Source organism: Arachis ipaensis, chromosome B01 (genome assembly GCF_000816755.2).
Source record: "Arachis ipaensis cultivar K30076 chromosome B01, Araip1.1, whole genome shotgun sequence".
NCBI classification, from domain to species: Eukaryota; Viridiplantae; Streptophyta; class Magnoliopsida; order Fabales; family Fabaceae; genus Arachis; species Arachis ipaensis.
In genome coordinates, this window is record NC_029785.2 from 55521590 (window position 1) to 55542806 (window position 21217).

The following is a 21217-nucleotide window of genomic DNA, read 5'->3' on the forward strand; positions in this document are numbered from 1 at the left end:
TGTATAAAATAATTAAAATAAACATTAAATTTTACTAAACATCTCTAAATTTAAAAGTAAATATTTTATGATTAATAAAAGTATTTTTGTTTATTTTTAATGTTTGGAGATTAATAAAAGTAAATTTTTTTAGTCGATAAGCACACGATAAATATACTCAAGACGAGGTGAATTAAGTATTAATGACCAATTAAAAGCTTTGCGGAATATAGATAAAAACTTAAATTGCAAAAATATAAACTTGAAAATAAAACCAACGTACTTCAAGCGTTTAAACCATATACTTAATATTTTTCGTACCACTTGTATAAATTAAATGAAAGCTTAAATACAAGCGGTTTCATACAAAAATGTTTCCAAGGGTTGAACAAGTTTTCAAGCACTTACAATAAGAAAACTTTATGCAACACTTTAGAAATATAAATTTCAAGAAATATAAGGAGTTTAAGGATTAAGAAGATGTGCAAGCATATATAATATATTATGGTTTGGTGTAACCTCTTTAGCTACATCCAGTCTTCCCTGTCACAGTACGGAGATTTTTACCATATCACCAAGCTAGCTTATACGGTGCTTGATAAACTACTATAAGATAAAGCACTTGACGAACACCTCATGATATGTAATCACCACATCGATTAAGTCACTCTACTTAGAGACTCCTTCAAGTAATTCCAACTTAAAGTATTTTTCCTTGAATGCTTAATAATCTTAGGTATCTTCGGCAACTATAGCATTTAGCAATTCCCATTATTTAGAGAAAATAACCTTTAAGCCTCTCAACAATCAATAAGATCTATAAAACTCTTATTTTGCAATATGTGATAGTGAACTTTAGAAATAACGAGCTCTCTCAAAAGAGTGTATGGTTACAAATGAAGCACTAGAGTAATCTCAAGCTATCTCTCAAATATGGTTAAAAACAACTTTAAAATTTTATGAAATTTGATCAAAATAAAAACTTATAGCAGAAGAGAATGTTATCCTTTGAAACAAAGGATCAAGACCTCTTTTTATCGGCCTCCATGCTTCCATATACATTAGGAGTAAGTGGAGAGAGCAAATGATTCTAAAACACACACTTTTGATAGGGTCTTGTGTCCCTATGACGTATAGGATCGATCCTCAAAGTTAGGGATCTATTGCTTAGTTCAAATTTACACAAAATTTGCCTCAACATCTTTTGAGGATCGATCCTCCCATTAAATATAGGGATCGATTCTATAGACTTAGTTTTTAACAAATTTGAATTTCAAATTTTGGGATCTTGTGCATGATTAGGTTGGGTCCTACTTCCTATAATCCATTATAAACAAACTAGGATCATCATGACATGACCCATACTCTCCCTCAATCATGGACTTTTAAAATCATTAGTTAAAAATTATTTTACTGTGATTAAAACATAATTTTAACTTGAGATATAAACTTGATATATTGTTGACAAGTAAAAACTAAAATCCTACAACAATACCTTGTTTCTATGGCTTTTCTTTGTCATATCATCCTCATGGTATGCATGATTGATTCCTTGATGAGCTTGTGCATTGTGCTTGAGTTTGATGTAAGAATTCTCTTGTAAAAATTGATTTCTATCCCTATAAAATGGTAAATTTTTTTTACATTGAATTTTTGTCAAAACTTCGTTTCCTTCAAAATCGTCCATCAAACTTGATGTTATATCATACAATATAAGTCATGCAATTTTATTTCCATTTACCATATAGTCAATAAAGAGATTACCATAAAGTTGAGTAAAAGATTAAGTTTGTTACTTTTCAAAACACTAGTTATCTCATGAATGAAAATTACATGTTGTCATTCATCAAAACGCATAAGCATGCATATAATTATAAGAATAAAAACATGAATTCAACTAGAGTAGCGATTTTCTAACAATTTTTTCCTTTTTGATATTGACAATCATGTTATGTTTTGAAAACCCTAAAATATAGCAAATAACAAAGTAAACATGATATGCTTAAATTTTTCGAAAAAACTACAAGATTTTACCTTAAAACTAAGGATATGGGTTTGCAAAAGCTTTTGCATGCAGAATCTTTGAATATTTGGTCTCTATGAGGCTTAGCAAGTATAACACGTGAATTCTCACGTATAACACATAAATTCTCACGTATAATTCAAGAATTCATACAAGCCACTGGAGGTGTTCCAAGCTGATGAGCGGATAATTTATACGCTTTTTGGCATTGTTTTTAGTATGTTTTTAGTAGGATCTAGTAATTTTTAGGGATGTTTTCATTAGTTTTTATGTTAAATTCACATTTCTGGACTTTACTATGAGTTTGTGTGTTTTTCTGTGATTTCAGGTATTTTCTGGCTGAAATTGAGGGACTTGAGCAGAAATCAGATTCAGAGGTTGAAAAAGGACTGCTGATGCTGTTGGATTCTGACCTCCCTGCACTCAAAGTAGATTTTCTGGAGCTACAGAACTTGAAATGGTGCGCTTCCAATTGCGTTGGAAAGTAGACATCCAGGGCTTTCCAGCAATATATAATAGTCCATACTTTGGCCAAGAATAGACGACGTAAACTGGCGTTCAATGCCAGCCTTCTGCCCAAATCTGGCGTCCAGCGCCAGAAAAGGATCCAAAACCAGAGTTGAACGCTGCATGGGCTTTGTTTGGTGATACACAAAAATTTGTCTCTCAACAAATTTCCACCGGCAAGTGCACCGGATTGTTGTCAAGTAAAAACTCACAATAGAGTGAGGTCGAATCCCACAGGGATTGATTAGTTGAGCAATTTTAATTGAAGGAGTGTTTTAGTTAAACTGAATCAAAATTGAATGATTGCAAAATGTAAATTGGCAGAAAACTTAAAGAGCAAGAAATATAAATGAGCAGAGTATAAATAAACATAAACTAAATGACAAAAATTAAATTGCAAGTAATTAAAGTGCAGAAGCTTAAATTGCAAAAAATTAAATGGAATGGGATTGAACATCAATTTAAACAGCAGAATGTAAAAGAATGAGAGAGATCAGAATGGGGGTTCATTGGGCTTTAAGAGATATTGAATTCTCCGGATCAAATCGTTATCATCTCTTCCTCAATCAATGCATTCATTGATTTTTCTTGGCAATCTTAGGTGATTGGATACCAATGTCTTGGTTCACCAATCTCTCTAAGCTTGAACAATTGCCCAATGTCTTGATTTAATTGCCAAAAGTATTGGTAGGATTACATGTCACGATATCCATCCAACCCCAATCTAATCCAATGTGAGAAAGTATTTCTAGCATGATTTCCTCATCCCTCTCTCACGGATCAGAGGAAATCCAATTATGAATAGCTTCTCTGTCAAGACAACTATTCAATTGAATTAAGATCGAAAGCTTTCTAACAAAATCAAGAGAAAAGATAGAAGAAGAAGATGAAAACTATTATTAATCCTTTTGAATTACAACTATTGTTCTGAAAACCGAACCGGACCGGGCATTGGATCATTTTCCCAAGGGTTATGAATTAAGATCAGAGCACCAAGCTTTGGGGCCATTACCAGGATTTGTTCGAGCCTGGAGATCACAATTTCGTGCACCAAGTTTTTGGCGCCGTTGCCGGGGATTGTTTGTGTATGGACAACTGACGGTTCATCTTGTTGCTCAGATTAGGTAATTTTCTTTTTATTTTATTTTCAAAAATCTTTCAAAAATATTTTCAAAAATTCTTCTTTGTTTTCGAAAAAATAAAAAAAAGTTTTCAAAAAAAAAAAATGTTTTCAAAAATAAATTATTCTATGGCTTCAAAATTTTTAAGAATGAATTCTAGTGTTTCATGAAGTATGTTGAAGCCTATCTGGCTGAAAAGTCATACCCAAACTGCTTTGGGATTGGCTAATCACCTCAGTGGAGTCATGCCGCAATCCTTTTGGATAGAGCATGTTAGGCTTGTCATGTCTGAATTACACTCATATTTTGATTAAAGCTTGGCTGGCTATTAAGCCATGCCTGACCCTTTGATTGGAGCTTTAAGACTAACATGGCAAGATTCCTGGAATTCATATTAAAAATTTTGGAATCCGTATTTTCTTTTTCAAAAGAATTTTTTTTCGAAAAATATAAAATAAAAATCCAAAAAAATTAGAAAACCATAAAAATCAAAAATATTTTGTGTTTGAGTTTGAGTCTTGAGTCACATTATAAGTTTGGTGTCACATGCATATGCATCTAGCATTTTTCGAAAATTTCATGCATTCATAGTGTTCTTCATGATCTTCAAGTTGTTCTTGGTAAGTCGTCTTGTTTGATCTTGATGATTTTTTGTTTTGTGTCTTTTCATGTTTATCATATGCATTTTTCGTTTCTTAGAGTCTAAACATGAAAGATTTCTAAGTTTGGTGTCTTGCATGTTTTCTTTGCATTAAAAATTTTTCAAAAATATGTTCTTGATGTTCATCATGTTCTTCAAAGTGTTCTTGGTGTTCATCTTGACATTCATAGCATTCTTGCATGCATTCATTGTTTTGATCTAAAAATTTCATGCATTGCATAATTTTCATGTTTTTCATAAAAATTTCAAAAATAAAAAAAAATATCTTTCCCTTTTTCTCTTTTCGAAAATTCCAAAAATATTTTTCAAAAATCTTTTTCTTATTTTTATCACAAATTTTCGAAAATAACATAATCAATTAATATTTTGATTCAAAAATTTGAAGTTTGTTACTTGCTTGTTAAGAAAGATTCAAACTTTAAGTTCTAGAATCATATCTTGTGATTTCTTATGAATCAAGTCATTAATTGTGATTTTAAAAATCAAATCTTTTTCAAAACTAATTTCAATCATATCTTTTTCAAAAAAAATATCTTCTTATCTTATCTTTTTCAAAAATATCTTTTCAAAATATCTTTCCTAACCTCCTAACTTCTTATCTTTTCAAAATTTGTTTCAACTAACTAACTAACTTTTTGTTTGTTTCTTAACTTTTTCAAAATTACTTTCTAAAATATCTTCTTATCTTATCTTTTTCAAAAATATCTTTTCAAAATATCTTTTCTAACTTCCTAACTTCTTATCTTTTCAAAATTTGTTTCAACTAACTAACTAACTTTTTGTTTGTTTCTTAACTTTTTCAAAACTACCTAACTAACTCTCTCTCTCTAATTTTCGAAAATATCTCCCTCTTTTTCAAAAATTTCTTTTTAATTAACTAATTATTTTTATTTTCTATTTTTGATTTCAAAAATTTTCGAAAATTACTAAACATTTTTCGAAAACCATTTTCAAAAATCACTAACTCTTTTTCAAAATAATTTTCGAAAATTATCCCTCCCCCATCCTATTCTATTTATTCATTCATATCCTAACATCTCATCTCACATCTCTTCCAATCCTCACAGTTGTGTTTCTTCCTTTACATCACATTCTTTGTCTCCCCGTTTTTCTTTCACTCACAAAGGGATCCCTATACTGTGGTATAAAGGATCTCTATTATTATCATTATTTTCCTGGCCATTCTTCCTTGTCATATGAGCAGGAGCAAGGATAAGAACATTCTTGTGGAAGTAGATCCAGAACCTGAAAGGACTCTGAAGAGAAAATTAAGANAGCTCAAGAACTCATTGACATGGTTGCTAATAACCAGTTCATGTACACTTCTGAAAGGAATCCTGTGAATAATGGGACGCCAATGAAGAAGGGAGTTCTTGAGGTTGATACTCTGAATGCCATATTGGCTCAGAATAAAATATTGATTCAGCAAGTCAATATGATCTCTCAGAGTCTGTCTGAAATGCATGGCGCGCTTCCAATTGCGTTGGAAAGTAGACATCCAGGGCTTTCCAGCAATATATAATAGTCCATACTTTGGCTAATAATAGATTCTCGCTCAATTTATGCTCGCTGGAGTGTGAAGAGGTCAGGTTTTAGCATATATACACCAAATGCCATGCGTATAATGCATGGGCTTTGTTTGGTGATACACAAAAATTTGTCTCTCAACAAATTTCCACCGGCAAGTGCACCGGATTGTTGTCAAGTAAAAGCTCACAATAGAGTGAGGTCGAATCCCACAAGGATTGATTAGTTGAGCAATTTTAATTGAAGGAGTGTTTTAGTTAAACTGAATCAAAATTGAATGATTGCAAAATGTAAATTGGCAGAAAACTTAAAGAGCAAGAAATATAAATGAGCAGAGTATAAATAAACATAAACTAAATGACAAAAATTAAATTGCAAGTAATTAAAGTGCAGAAGCTTAAATTGCAAAAAATTAAATGGAATGGGATTGAACATCAATTTAAATAGCAGAATGTAAAAGAATGAGAGAGATCAGAATGGGGGTTCATTGGGCTTTAAGAGATATTGAATTCTCCGGATCAAATCGTTATCATCTCTTCCTCAATCAATGCATTCATTGATTTTTCTTGGCAATCTTAGGTGATTGGATACCAATGTCTTGGTTCACCAATCTCTCTAAGCTTTAACAATTGCCCAATGTCTTGATTTAATTGCCAAAAGTATTGGTAGGATTACATGTCACGATATCCATCTAACCCCAATCTAATCCAATGTGAGAAAGTATTTCTAGCATGATTTCCTCATCCCTCTCTCACGGATCAGAGGAAATCCAATTATGAATAGCTTCTCTGTCAAGACAACTATTCAATTGAATTAAGATCGAAAGCTTTCTAACAAAATCAAGAGAAAAGATAGAAGAAGAAGATGAAAACTATTATTAATCCTTTTGAATTACAACTATTGTTCTGAAAACCGAACCGGACCGGCCGGTTCGATCGGGTTAACCGGGAACCGGTCTTCTAGCCGGTTCGGTTGATGTTTAAAACCGCTTGGCAAAAAACCGGTATAAAAACCGGTCAAACCGGCGGTAAACCGGCGAACCGGTAGAATCGACCGGTTTTTTAACGGTTTTTAGAATTAAAAAAAAAAGAAAATGGATAATATAAATAGTATACTGCTTGCAGCCCTAACCCCCAAAAATCCCTAACTTCTACGGTGCTACTCCTCTCACTCTCTCAGCCAGTAGCCCCTCTCTCTCTCAGCCAGCGGCAACAGCAGTCACCGCCTCCCCGTCACCGAACTCTTCTAGTCAGCCAGAGGGTGCCTCGCCGCCGGCAGTGACAGATAGAGGGTGCTTCGAGCTCTTGGCCGTCCATCCTCGTCTCTTCCACGTCGCCGCCTTTGGCTGTCCATCCTCATTTTTTCTTCATCGTCTTCGTCTTCGTCGTGTGGACTTGCAGATCGAAGTGCGGTCGGCTGGCTTCCTCCATTGTTGGTCAGTTTGCTCGATCCCGTCTGTCTCGCCATTCCTCCCTTGCTGCCTGTTTCGTTCCTCCATGACGTCAGTTTGGTTCCTCTGTCGATAGCTTTGCTTTAGTTTTTTTTTTCTTTTGTTAATTTCTATGATTTTGAATTTCTATTTTTTAAAGATTCCACTCTGTTTGCTTCAATTTATGGTTCTGTATTTTGTTAATTTTATTGAGTTACTGAAATCTGAGATCTGATTCTTGAGTTGCTATTTCTGTTTCTATTTGTTGTGTTCTGAATCTGAATTGGGGTGAGTTGATATTTTTTTCTGTTGCTGTTTCTGTTTTTATTTGTTGTGTTTTGAATATGAATTGGGGTGAGTTGATATTTTTTTCTGTTGCTATTTCTGTTTCTATTTGTTGTGTTCTGAATCTGAATTGGGGTGAGTTGATATTTTTTTCTATTTGTTGTGTTCTGAGTTTTGAATTAGAGTTGGTGGTGGTATGATTAATTTTGTCATGGTGTTTTACATGAAAGGGAATTGTATCACTTGCTATCTAGGAGAGAAGTCACTTGTAGGGATCTTCTTATTCCTCCATCCCCTGGGCACCTTCTTGAGAACTTTTTTTTCTTCATTTGGTGATACACTCCCAACACCAAACTTAAGTTTTATGTTAGAGGGTGTTTTATTGATTTCAAAAGAAGGCTTTGGTTGCAAATTCTTGTTAGTTTCATCAGGGGGTTCTTGGAGGCTTGGATCACTTGATTCAACCTTCATGCAATCTTCCTTGTCACTTGAATGATGCATGATTTTGAAAACATGAAAAATTAATTGCTCATGATGTACCATCAACATTAATTCACCCTTTTCAACATCAATGAGGGCTCTCCCAGTGGCTAGGAGGAAAAATGTTTATACTTTGATCAAGACATTCTCAATTACCCTATGTGCATGCTTTACTGACTTGTCTACCATTTGTAGAACAATTTATGTGGGCTTCACCTCTTGAATGTGTAGTTTCTTCATCACAAAGAGAGGCATCGAATTAATACTTGTCTCTAAATCACACAAGGCTTTTTCAAAAAGTGTGTTTCCAATGGTGCATGGAATTTGGAAGCTCCCTAGATCTTGCATTTTTTGGCAAATTTCTTTGAATTATGGCACTATATTCTTTTGTCATTACCACTATTTCATATCCTCTCTAAGATCTCTTCTTAGATAATAACTCCTTCATGAATTTAGTATAAAGAGGCATTTGTTCCAAGGCTTCTATGAATGAAAAATTGATGTGAATCCTTTTCATTAGCATTTTTTATAGAAAAGTTGTAACTTTTGCTTAATAATTATATGATTTTCAAGAATTTTCTATTAGTACTTTAAATACCTTGGTTTCATGATTCTTGTAGAACAATGTTAGGAAAAGAGAACCAAAAGAATAAGGAGGAACCAAGAATTAAAGACAAGGGCAAAAATAATTCATGGATGCTGTCAACCCTGACCTCTTTCTATAGCATAACTTAAGCTATAGAAGTCCAATGGATGCGGTTCTAGTGACATTAAAACTCCAACTTCTAGATCTTTCTAATAATATATAATAGTCTATACTTTTTCTCTGGTATCACGGCACTAAACGCTGCGACATTGGCGTTTAGCGCCAAACCGCGTCTGGCAGCAATTCTTCTCAGGACTCCCGGCGCTAAATGCCATTCCTCGGGCATTTAGTGCCCGACAAGCAGCAAGGAAGTGTAGAATTATATAAAAAGAGGCACCAAACACCACCAAAGTGGCGCCGAACGGCTATAACAGCCCCGAACCCGAGAACTCTTCGTAATTAATGAAGATTTGAAGACCCCAAACTTAAATCACAAGTAAGATCACTAGTTAGTCAAAGAGTCATTAAGAAAAGATTTGATTTGATTATATTTGATTTTGTTTTGATTTAGTTTGAATTTAATGATTAGATTTGATTTTGTATTGATTTAGTTTGAATTTGAATTTTAGGTTTAGTCTTAGAGGTTTTACCATAAAAAAAGGGACTTCCTTCCTTCCCAATGACACACACGCTCTCCCTCCTCTCCATTCTCTCTTCCGTCTTTTATTCTTCATTAGTTTTAGGTTTTACATTAGATTAGGATTTGAAATTTTTTGAACTATGGAAAACTAATCCTCCATTGTTAAGGTTAGGAGCTCTATTTACTTTAATAGATTAATAATTATTTATTCTTCTACTCTTGATTAATCCTTTGAATATTGTTGAAGAATTGATTTTGTTCTTCATCCTAAGGATTAGTGATTATTAAAAAATAACTCTAATTTTACTTGAATTCTATTTGAGTCTTGGAAAAGTTATATCATTAGAATTACAGCTTGAAACCAATTTCTTACAATTCCTAATTATCTGGACTTAGTGTGGTATGTGACATATAACTACATTATGCTTTGGGTTTCTTAGGGTTGTGAGGTTTATAAATCAGAATTTGAACTTCACCCTCTAATGTAATTGAGTGATCAAGGGATTGACGATTCGTTGCATTAGAGGAGATTGGATTGCCTAGGAATAGGAATTTAGTCACTTGGGATTTGCCATAAACATAATTTTTGCATTATCAAGGTAGTTGACATTGAATATTAATCCAGAAATTTAAATATCTCTGACACCTTAACTATCTTAATCATATTATTTTCTTAACCAATTTTAGTTTGCTTTTATTTAATTCTCTATTTTTAAGTTATTTGCTATTGAAACCCTAAATTTTGATTGTCTTACTAAAATAATCAATTGACTATTTTTTGCTTAATCATTAATCATCGTAGGATTGATACTCACTCACTTGAATTTATTACTTAATATGACCCGGTGCACTTGCCGGTAAGTTGTGGATTAAAAATTTCGCACAAAGATTTTGGCACCGTTGCCGAGGATTAATTGTGATTAACAAACTACCGGTTGATTGATTACGTAGATTAGACACTTTTTCTTTTTTTTTTTGTTCTGTTAGTAAAACAAAAAAAATTCTTTCTTCTTTTTCCCTCTTTTTACCACATGGTGCGTTTGATTCGGTTTTGTGTTTTGTGCTAAGAAAAATAATGGAGAGAGATCACATGAGTTACTACACACACTCAAAGAATGATTCATATTACTGTGGATGGAGGAACTATCCGAATATTGGTTGGGAAAGTCAAGGCCAAGGAAACTACAGTGCTCCATGTTCCATCTATCAAGAACCATCATCTCCTTACTCATACCAAGAACCATCATCTCTCTATTCATACCAAGAGCCATTATCTCCTTTTAAATATAAAGGACCCTCATTTTTTTATTCATATCAAGAACCATCATTTCTTTATTCATATCAAGGCACATCAGCTCTTGATCTTGCCATAAAAAAATTTAAAGAACACTATGCAAAGTGCCACACATGATATAAAAATGTGTGTAAAAAATATAGAGATACATGTGGAACTGATTACCAAGCATTTGGCAGAGGAACAAGAAAACTTCCTCCCAAGAGAAGCAATGCAAGATCTTACAGAAGAATGTGAGGAAGTTAATCAAAGTAGTTCAAACTTCAGTGAATTAGAGAACTCTCCACCTTCACACATGAAAGAAGAGGAAGATGCACAAACAAAGGAGGAAGCCATGCTCACTCTATGCTTGCACATTCCAATAATTAAAGAGGAAGCCATACAAGTCCCTTTAAATCTATGCATGCAAGCTTCCATGAGGAAAAATCTGAATGCACTACCCACATTTGAATTGAAGTCTTATCCTCCAACACTTGAATATGTTACGATTTATTATTAATTTAAACACTTTATTTTTATGAACTAATCTATTAAGAGTAATTAAATTAATTTTATGAATATTTGGAGTGAAGTTAGTTAATGTTCTTGTGTAAATTTTATAATTGATTATTTTATATAATTCCAAATTAGAATTCAGTAATAGGAGTATTATATAATTGAATTTAAAAAATTTTTATTATGAATAAATTATGGTTTATTTTATTAATTTGAGCTCTTAAAGATTAATTTGTTAGGAATGATTAAATTGATTTTTTTAAAATACTTTAAATTTAAGACAATTAATAGTTATGTATAATTTTTATTATAATGAGCTATTTTATAAAAATTGAAATTTAAGTTTTGGTAACAGAAAAATAATGAAAATTTATATCATATAATATGAATAATTAGTATTTTCGGGTTTAAACTATATTTTATAAAATGTAATTAGTATGTTTACCTTATAATTTAAATTAAAAATAATTATTTGACCTCATTAATAGATTGATAGATAAAATTTTATGCGTTTTGAAAGTAATCTTTATAGTATTATATTTGAATCTTAAATTCTTTATAGTATTATATTTGAACTCTAAATTATTATTCTATCTCAAATATTTTATAAAATTATTATATTACTCATATATATTTTATCCTAACTCTAAATTTCCAAACCAAAATCTAATTTTACCCTAATATCACAAAATCCCCAATTTGATGCCCTAAACCCAACATAAAAGCACAAACACATTAAGGGGGAATGGGGAGCTCGAGGAGGAAAACAGAGGAGAGGAAAGAAAAAAGAGGGAAGGGATGGCGCCGGGAAGGGTTCCACCATCGTCGCCATCACTGTCAGGTGAAGGTGGAGGAGTGACTAAGATAGAGTCGGATGTGAGGAAGTAGAAGAGAGATCGAGAGAGGGAGACGAAGAGCTCGAAAGTCAAGGAAAGGGAGGAAGGCTGCTTCTGTCGTCACCATCGATTCTACCTGGACCGCTGCCGTCCTATTAAGGGAGCCACTGCCGCCAGATCCTAACCGTCGCTGCTGTTAAAAGCACTAACCTGGAAGGAGAAGGACGAGGTCCGTTCTCATGCCGTCCTGCTCCACCGCCACCACTGCCATCAATGCCGTTGCGCCATGTTTCTGTTGATAGAGCCACTGTTGAAAGTCCGCCGTCAGAGAAGCATCATCGGCATTGCTGCTGTGAACTATTTCAGCTACTGTGGGTATTGCTCGGTCACCACAACCTCCTTCGTCCTTGTCTCTAAATTCTGAATCTTTCACGACCTATTTTGATTATTGTTGTCCCTACTTACCGCTTCAGCATCATAGAAAAATGCCTAAAAATGTTTCTGTTTCAATTTAGCCATCGTTACTGTGATTATCGATGACATTGCTGCTGTAGAGGGTCATCGACATCACTATTGTGGTTGCTGCCACGAATTAGGAATAAAGGGGACTGTTGCGTTAAATTCTACGGTTGCGACATCGAGAAAAGGGTTTAATTTAAATTATTTTAATTTATGAATGCCCACTGATAAACCCCATTTTTAGGGTTTATCTTGTGCTTAATTGAGTGAACTTTATCCACTAAACTCACACTTATTCATATAATTCGCATGTTTTACATTTTCATTCCTAATTTTGTGCTATAATTGAAAACATGCTTCTTTGGCCTTAAATTTGCTAATTTTAATCCCCTCTTATTACCATTTGATGCCATGATATGTTTGTTAAGTGTTTTAAGGGTTTATAGAGCAAGAATGGCTTAGAGGATAGAAAGGAAGCATGCAAAAGTGGAAGGAATAGAAATTAAAGGAACTGCTAAGCTGTCAAGGCTGACCTCTTCGTACTAAATCAGTCATAACTTGACCTATAGAGGTCCGAATTCGGCGGTTCCAGTTGTATTGGAAAGCTAACATCTGGGGCTTCAAAATGATATGAAATTTGCCATAGTTGCCATAAAGTTAGGCGACACACACATGTAAATCACACATACGCTTGACCTTGCGAAAGTTCAGCGATGTGTACGCGTGACAGAGCCACGTGCTGTACGTATCAGAAAACGATGGGGGCGATTTCAGGGCTGTTTTTGGCCCAGTTTCAAGCCCAAAAATACTGATTAGAGGTTGCAGAGTGGAGCTGAAGGGGATACAACTTTCATTCACATAATTTTAGGCTTTAGATGTAGTTTTCTAGAGAGAGAGGCTCTCTCCTCTCTTTAGGTTTTAGGATTTTTAGGTTTAGTTCTTCTCAAATTCTGAATTTTATCTTATTGCAATTTAGTTTCTCTTCTACTTTTATTTGTTGTAGTACTTTATTTTATCTATTTCTCTTGTTGATCTCTTTATATTGCTATTTTAGTTTATGAATTCTCATGTTAGATTTGATTTCCCTTTTAATGTAATTTGAGGTATTTCATGTTTATTGCTTCTTCCTTTATTTGTTATCATTGATGCTTGTAATTGTTGGTTTTAGATTTTACATTCTCTGTTGTTTTCTTATGCTTTTACTTTGCGCCCATCAAGTGTTTGATGAAATTCTTGGTTGGATTTTAAACTAGCTTTTTATGTTCTTAGCTAAGATTGAGTAATTAGAGACTCTTGAATTGCCAAAGTCTCTTGTGGGTTGGTAATTGAAACTTGCTAGTTGACTTGAATTCTACTAACTCTAATCGTTCCTTAGGAGTTGACTAGGACTTGAGGGTTCATGTTGATTTTCTCACTTGACTTACCTTCAATTGTTAGAGGTTAACTAAGTGAGTGCAACTTACAATTACCATCACAAGTGACTATGATAATGGGGATAGGAATTCTAATTTTCAATTCTTGCTAAGACTTTTATTAATTATTATTTTATTTCCTTGTTATTTACATTACTTGTTCCTTATTTCAAAACCCAAAAAGATAAAATCCCATAACCAATTATAAGTACACTTCCCTGCAATTCCTTGAGAGACGACTCGAGATTTGAATACTTCGGTTATTATTTTTATTGGAGTTTACTTGTGACAAACAATTTTTTGCATGAAAGGATTATTTGTTGGTTTAGAAACTATACTTGCAACGAGAATTCATTGAGGAATTCTAAACCGTCAAAAATCCGTTCGTCAAAATAGCGCCGTTGCCAGGGAATTGCAAATGTGTGCCTTATTATTGGTTATTGTGAATATTCTGAATAAATTTGCTTTTTCGTTTCTTTGTTAGTTGTTTCTAGTTTTAGGAGTTTAGTTTCATTATTCCTTATTAGTTTTTATTTTTATTTTCTCTTGATACTATGAATTCTCACCCTTTTGGCTATGAGTTTGGTTACAATTATGTTGTAGGAAGAGGAGATTACAATAAAAACTTGCATCAAGGATGGGACAATCAAAGATGGGAGGAGCAACAAGGATTTGATCAACCCTCTTGGCAACAACCTCTACCCACTTACTATGAGCAAGATCCATTCAAAGGTGCATACCAAGACAATGGATATGGTGGACCCCTTGTAGTTACCAACAAACCCCACCATATGCTTATGAACCCCCTCCTCAACATAGCTTTGAACCACCATACTCACAAGCCTCTTTCCACCATTCACCTCCATATGTCCCTAACCCTTATCCACCACACCAACCACCATACGAACCGTATGAACCATACCCAGAACTACCACCTCAATATACACCATCTCCATACCCTTATCAAGAAGAACCACCTCCGTATTATGAGCCTTTTCTCCCAACAAATGAACCCTCTGACGAAGACCAAAAGCATAGGTTTGGATTTTTCACACTAAAAATAGGATTGACATTGCAAGTATAGTCCAAACCTAACCATTGATCATCAATCAAATTATTATTCTAAAGATTGTCACAATTCAAACACAATTATAACCGAGAGTATTTAGACTCCCGGGTCGTTCTCCATAGGAACTAATGCCAATGAGTGCATAAAATTGGTTGTAAGAATCAAAAGGGTTGTTTCAATGATTGAGAGCAAACAAAATAAAGAGATAAAAGAACTAGACAAAATTACAATTAATAAACTAATAAAGGAATAAAAGAACTATGTATGTAATATGAACAAGTAAAACTATAAAGTGATTGAAAAGTGGTTCAAAACATAAATGAAACCTTTACTTGGGGTGAGTCATGGAATCCCTTCCTTGCCATAATGACAACTATGATAATTATGATGGATTAATCTCACTAAGTCAACCCTCACATCAGAGAGTAAGTTAAATGAGCATAAGTGTTCTTAACCCACAAATCCTAGCTTGCTTGCTAATTACCTTAGTAACAAATTAGCGTTAGTAGGAACAAGAACAATTAACAACCCAAGAATTATCACTAAATGTTGGACATTATTGCTCTAGTAATCCATACACTCATTTTCCCCAAGCCAAGGGGTGGAAATTAACCCATAATCAAAATTGGCATTTCATCAAACACATAGAGGGCATAAACATAAAACATGACAAAATTGGCAAATTAATGAAAGCTATGAATCATAAATGATAACAAGCAAGCAAGGTAACTCAACAATCATAAAATAAGCATCAAACATCAAATTCAACAATTGGAAATCCAAAATTGCAAAGCGATGTAAATATTGACAAGAGAAATTGAAATAGATGAAAGTGTAGAACAAGTGTAGTAATTAAAAGAGAAATTAAAGAAATACTTACAATGAGATAGCAAAAATCCAAAGCCAAAATTTAAGTATAAAATGCTACAAAACCCTAATTAAACCCTAAGAGAGAAAAACCTAAAACTACACTACACTACTTCTAAGGTGTTTTTCCTAATCTAAAGTGAGCTCTCTTCATATGTGTTGCATTCCCCTTCATATAGCCTCTCAAACCAGCCTCCAAGCCTTCAGAAATGGGCCAAAAGAGCCCCCAAATCGCGAGTCACGTGCATTTTTAATAAAGGCATGTGCTGGGACCTGTGCGGTGTGCGTCCGCACACTTCACGAAAATTTCCACACGTGCGTACTGATGAGCGGATAATTTATACGCTTTTTGGCATTGTTTTTAGTATGTTTTTGGTAGAATCTAGTTACTTTTAGGGATGTTTTCATTAGTTTTTATGTTAAATTCACATTTCTGGACTTTACTATGAGTTTGTGTGTTTTTCTATGATTTCAGGTATTTTCTGGCTGAAATTGAGATACTTGAGCAAAAATCAGATTCAGAGGTTGAAGAAGGACTGCTGATGCTGTTGGATTCTGACCTCCCTGCACTCAAAATAGATTTTCTAGAGCTACAGAACTCAACATGGCGCGCTTCCAATTGCGTTGGAAAGTAGACATCCAGGGCTTTCCAGCAATATATAATAGTCCATACTTTTCCCATGTTTAGATGACGCAAACTGGGGTTCAACGCCAGCTCTCTGCCCAATTCTGGCGTCCAGCGCTAGAAACAAGTTGCAAAGTGGATTTCAATGCCCAAACTGGCATAAACGCTGGCGTTCATCTCCAGAAAGAACCTCTGCACGTGTAACATTCAAGCTCAGCCCAAGCACACACCAAGTGGGCCCGGGAAGTGGATTTATGCATCAATTACTTACTTCTGTAAACCCTAGTGGCTAGTTTATTATAAATAGGACTTTTTACTATTGTATTAGACATCTTTGGAACCATCTTTGGATCATCTTTGGACGCCTGGTTCTTAGATCAGAGTGGCTGGCCATTCGGCCATGCCTGGACCTTTCACTTATGTATTTTTAACGGTAGAGTTTCTACACTCCATAGATTAAGGTGTGGAGCTCTGCTGTTCCTCAAAGATTAATGCAAAGTACTACTGTTTTCTATTCAATTCACTTGTTCCACTTCTAAGATATTCATTCGCACTTCAACCTGAATGTGATGAACGTGACAATCATCATCATTCCCTATGAACGCGTGCCTGACAACCACTTCCGTTCTACATTAGATTGAATGAGTATCTCATAGATCTCTTAATCAAAATCTTTGTGTATAAGCTAGATTGATGGAGGCATACATGAGGGTCTGGAAAGTCTAAACCTTGTCCGTGGTATTCCGAGTAGGACTCTGGGATTGAATGACTGTGACGAACTCCAAACTCGCGAGTGCTGAGCGTAGCGACAGACGCAAAAGGATAGTAAATCCTATTCCAGTATGATCGAGAACCTCCAAGATGATTAGCCATGCAGTGACAGCGCATCGGACCATTTTCACAGAGAGGAATAGGATGCAACCAACGACAACGGTGATGCCTCCAGAAAGCTTGCCATGGAAAGGAGTAAGATTGATTGGATGAAGACAGCAGGAAAGCAGAGGTTCAGAGGAACGAATGCATCTCCATACGCTTATCTGAAATTCTCACCAATGAGTTACATAAGTATTTCTATCCTTATTTTATTAATTAATTTCGAAAACCCCATTACTATTTTATATCCGCCTAACTGAGATTTACAAGGTGACCATAGCTTGCTTCATAACAACAATCTCCGTGGGATTCGACCCTTACTCACGTAAGGTATTACTTGGACGACCCAGTGCACTTGCTGGTTAGTTGTGCGAAGTTGTGAACCATGGTATTGGCATCGTGTTTTTGGTGCCATTGCCAGGGAAAGAAAGAGCAATGAATTTTACATAATCAAAGTGCAATCACAATTTCGTCCACCAAGTTTTTGGCACCGTTGCCAGGGATTGTTCGAGTTTGGACAACTAACGGTTCATCTTGTTGCTCAGATTGGGTAACTTTCTTTTCGTTTTCTTTTCAAAAAGTTTTCAAAAATTTTTCAAAAAAATCTTTCAAAAATTTCTCCTTTGTTTTCGAAAAAAAAAATTTTAAAATAAAAATGTTTTCAAAAAAAATATTTTTTTCTTCAGAATTTTTAAGAATGAATTCTAGTGTTTCATGAAGCATGTTGAAGCATGGCTGGCTAGAAAGCCATGTCTAAATTCTTTTGGACTGAGGCTTTGGCTTAAAATTGAATGAATTACTCTCATATTCATACTAAAGCTTGGCTGGCTATTAAGCCATGCCTAACCCTTTGATTGGAGCTTTAGACTAAAGAGCATAAGATTCCTGGAATTCATATTAAAAATTTTGGAATCCTTATTTTTCTTTTTCAAATGATTTTCAAAAAAAATTAAAAGAAAATAAAAAAAAATCATAAAATCATAAAAATAAAAAATATTTCATGTTTCTTGTTTGAGTATTGAGTCAAGTGGAAAGTTTGGTGTCAATTGCATATTCATCTTGCATTTTTCAAAAAAAATTCATGCATTCATAGTGTTCTTCATGATCTTCAAGTTGTTCTTGGTAAGTCTTCTTGTATGATCTTGATGTTTTCTTGTTTTGTGTTGTATGGTGTTTTTCATGTGCATTTTTGCATTCATAGAGTCTAAACATGAAAGATTTCTAAGTTTGGTGTCTTGCATGTTTTCTTTGCATATAAAAATTTTCAAAAATAAGTTCTTGATGTTCATCATGATCTTCAAAGTGTTCTTGGTGTTCATCTTGACATTCATAGTGTTCTTGCATGCATTCCTTGTTTTGATCCAAAAAGAAAAGAGAAAAACATGAAAATGATGTTTTAATTTTTTCTCTCTCATCATAAAAATTCAAAAATCAAAAAAATATCTTGCCCTCTTTTCTCTCATAATTTCGAAAATTAGATTTGACTTTTTCAAAAATTTTTAAAATCTAGTTGTTTTTATGAGTCAAATCAAATTTTCAATTTAAAAATCTTATCTTTTTCAAAATCTTTTTCAAAAATCAAATCTTTTTCATTTTTCTTAGTTATTTTTGAAAATTATAAAAATATTTTTCAAAAATCTTTTTCTTAATTTCATCTCATAATTTTCGAAAATAACATCATCAATTAATGTTTTGATTCAAAAATTTTAAGTTTGTTACTTGCTTGTTAAGAAAGATTCAAACTTTAAGTTCTAGAATCATATCTCATGATTTTTTGTGAATCAAGTCATTAATTGTGATTTTAAAAAAATTAAACCTTTTTCAAAACCAATTTCAATCATATCTTTTCAAAAATATCTTCTTATCTTATCTTTTTCAAAAATATGATTTCAAAATATCTTTTCTAACTTCCTAACTTCTTATCTTTTCAAAATTTGTTTCAACTAACTAACTAACTTTTTGTTTGTTTCTTATCTTTTTCAAAACCACCTAACTAACTCCCTCTCTCTCTAATTTTCGAAAACATCTTCCCTCTTTTTCAAAATCTCTTTTTAATTAATTAATTATTTTAATTTTTAATTTTAATTTTCGAAAATTACTAACCTTTTTCAAAAACTATTTTCGAAAATCACTAACTCTTTTTCAAAAATTATTTTCGAAAATCCTTTCCCTCTCTCCTCTTATTCTATTTATTTATTCATCTACTAACATCTCTTCCTCACATCACTCACCAAATTCGAACCCCCTCTTCTATCTATGTTCGAATTTTTCTTCTTCTTCTTTTTCTACTAATAATAAGGAACCTCTTTACTGTGACATAGAGGATTCCTCTTCTTTTCTTTTTCTCTTCTCTTTCTTATGAGCAGGGACAGAGAAAAAGGCATTCTTGTTGAAGCTGATCCAGAACCTCAAAGGACTCTGAAGAGGAAACTAAGAGAAGCTAAATTACAACAATCCAGAGACAACCTTATTGAAAATTTTGAACAAATGAAAAATTTAGAAACAGAATCAAAAACAGCGGAAGAAAAATCACACCCTGGAGGAAGCACCTGCCTGGCGTTCAACGCCAGAACAGAGCATGGTTCTGGTGCTGAACGCCCAAAATGGGCAGTATCTGGGTGCTGAACGCCCAGAACAAGCATGGTTTTGGCGTTCAACGCCAGAAATGGGCAACAAATGGGCGTTGAACGCCTAAAATGGGCACCAACCTGGCGCTGAACGCCCAGAGTTGTGTGCAAGGGCATTTTGCATGCCTAAATTGGTGCAGGGATGTAAATGCCTTGACACCTCAAGATCTGTAGACCTCACAAGATCATCTCAGGATCTGTGGACCCCACAGGATCCCCACCTTCCTTCCTCATAATCCTAGTTTTTTTTTCCACATCTTCTTCTTCATCTATTCCATCTTCTTTTGCTCGAGGGCGAGCAACATTCTAAGTTTGGTGTGGTAAAACAATTATGTAAAGGATCTATAGCTCAGTAGTAGAACATGTGGCTGCAAACCAAAAGATCCCTGAGATACCTCAGGGGATGCACTTCCCTCCACATAGTTATTGGAAGCAACTGAGGATAGAAATACCAAAAATCACTAGGAATCAAGCCACAAAGGCAAGGAAGAGACATAGAAGAGCTCAAGAACATCATCGGTTCCTCAAGAAGGAAACGCCATCATCACTAAGGTGGACTCATTCCTTGTTCTTATTTCTTCTGTTTTTCGTTTTCTCTATGTTAAGTGCTTATCTATGTTTGTGTCTTCATTACATGATCATTAGTAGTTAGTAACTTTGTCTTAAAGTTATGAATGTCCTATGAATCCATCATCTCTCTTAAATGAAAAATGTTTTAATTCAAAAGAACAAGAAGTACATGAGTTTCGAATTTATCCTTGAACTTAGTTTAATTATATTGATGTGGTGACAATGCTTCTTGTTTTCTGAATGTATGCTTGAACAGTGCATATGTCTTTTGAAGTTGTTGTTTGAGAATGTTAAATATGTTGGCTCTTGAAAGAATGATGATTAGGAGACATGTTATTTGATAATCTGAAAAATCATAAAAATGATTCTTGAAGCAAGAAAAAGCAGCAAAGAACAAAGCTTGCAGAAAAAAAAAAGAGAAAAAAATAGGCGAAAAAAAAAAATAGCAAAAGCAAGCAGAAAAAGCCAAAAGCTCTTAAAACCAAGAGGCAAGAGCAAAAAGCCAATAACCCTTAAAACCAAAAGGCAAGGGCGAATAAAAAGGATCCCAAGGCTTTGAGCATCAGTGGATAGGAGGGCCTAAAGGAATAAAATCCTGGCCTAAGGCGGCTAAACCAAGTGTCCCTAAAACAAAATTCAAGAGAAAAGATTGAAGAAGAAGATAAACTATTATTGATTCATTGAATTACAATAGAGCTCCCTAACCCAATGAAAGGGGGTTTAGTGAGTCATAGCTCTGAATTCAATTACAAAGATATGAAAACTAGCCAAATGGAAAGGTAAAAGTCCCCCTCAGGGGCTGGATTCCCTTTCAATCCCTCCGAATCTAGTTACTTTTAGGGATGTTTTCAT